Source organism: Schistocerca piceifrons, chromosome X (genome assembly GCF_021461385.2).
Source record: "Schistocerca piceifrons isolate TAMUIC-IGC-003096 chromosome X, iqSchPice1.1, whole genome shotgun sequence".
Lineage (NCBI taxonomy): Eukaryota > Metazoa > Arthropoda > Insecta > Orthoptera > Acrididae > Schistocerca > Schistocerca piceifrons.
Window position 1 is genome coordinate 845,363,870 of NC_060149.1, and position 1,947 is coordinate 845,365,816.

The following is a 1,947-nucleotide window of genomic DNA, read 5'->3' on the forward strand; positions in this document are numbered from 1 at the left end:
GTAAACAGAAATATCAAGTAAGGTTACGAACATTATGGTTACTGATGGTTTAAACTTTCAGACTGGGTATTATTACCTGACGAAGCACGCCCTTCTCCTACACAGATGATCAGACCTTAGAAGTGTAAGAAAAGGGCATGGGAGATGTCGAAGATAACCTCAGCACTAAATGATCTTTCTCCAAATACTACGACAATTACTATTAATTAATCCGTTAAAAGGCCAAAGATGGAGTTTTCATCTGTAGGCTAGAAAGGCCAACATTGTGAACTAGGATTCAGTTGTAACATAATGATTCACCTTAACACCTCGGAACTAACTAAAAATAGCACTTGTTTTTAAAAAGCATTGTGGTAGCACCAAAAAATTTTCTATGTGGGCTACATGGTTCGGAATTTTGCCCAAGTACTTGTATCGTCGGCATAAGCGTCCTGGAGCTATGCATCTCAACTGGTCTGGTGCCGTATTGCTCATATGAAGGAAGTGGACCTGTTAGTAAATTAAACATGAGGCATGCTCGCTGTATGCTTCAGACCTCTACTTTCTATACATCTATGTGGGGTGTTGGTGTTACAGAAATCCACAAATTTTCTAATAATGTACAACATCCACTGCACAGCGATCAACACCTAACGGTGACACAAAGATTCAGGAGCAACCTTCTAGAAACTACTATCGGTGAGGATTTTTCAGAGGGAAATGGTAGTTGGGTATGGATGAAGAACCGATTCTTCAGCACTTTACGAACTGTACGGAATGCACTTACTCAGTTATAGGATAAGAATAAGTAATCACAGTAAGAAAATTCATGGTAGAACACAATTGTAGATTGTGGCAAATCTTTTGGCTGCGCTGCTGTATTTGACCAGAAACGGAACCAGTGCAATATCCACGGTACGTGCAAGTGTCAGTGGTAGTCAGAAGAGTGTTCTGTGTCATTATGAGAGCACTGCGTCGAAGCTAAGTGAATCTTAACGTGGGCAAATCGTTGGCGCTCGTGTGGTGAGTACTTCCGTAACCGAAGTAGCCGAAGTTTTTATGTTTCGAGAACCACACTATCGAAGATTTTTACCGCACGCAGGGAAAGAGGAAAAACATCATTCGCTGAGTCACAAAGCGGAAGAAAACGCGTCTTGAGTTATCGTGACATTGAAGAGGATTGTAACGAAGAATTAGGAGGCGACAGCTGCAAAAATGGCTGCAGAGCTAAATTTCTCACTAACGACCTCAGTCAACACCAAAATATCGCAAAGGAAGCTCGGTCACTCATCAGTAATAGAAATGCCCATAACAGGGAAACGTGGTGCCGAAGCAATGAAACCTGGGCTGTGGAGCAATGGAAGTAAATTACTTGGTCGGGTGTGTCTCGTTTCACTGTTTCCATCCTCTGGCCGAGTATACGTCCCAAGAGTGAATTATGGCGAGGATTCGTTGGTGATTTGGCCAGATATATTGTGGTATTGCATGAGTTCCGTGGTTACTCTGCAAGGTCGCATTGCTGTCGAGAATTACGTGACCATCCATGTTTGTCCAATCATAAATGTTTGTCCTCAAATGGTCATCGTGTGTTCCAACACACGATGTATACGTCGTCGGCTCTGCAGGTCGGCAACTGACCGCCGTTTCAACAACGTCATTACTTTTATAGTAATGTGCAAACTGGGTGACGTAAACGATGCATGAGACTGATAACTACACTACTGGACATTAAAATTGCTACACCACGAAGATGACGTGCTACGGACACGAAATTTAACCGATTGGAAGAAGATGCTGTGATATGCAAATGATTAGCTTTTCAGAGCACTCACATAAGGTTGGCGGCGGTGCTGACGTGAGGAAGGTTTCCAACCGATTTCTCATACACAAACAGCAGTTGACCGGCGTTGCCTGGTGAAACGTTGTTGTGACGCCTCGTGTAAGGAGGAGAAATACGTACCATCACGT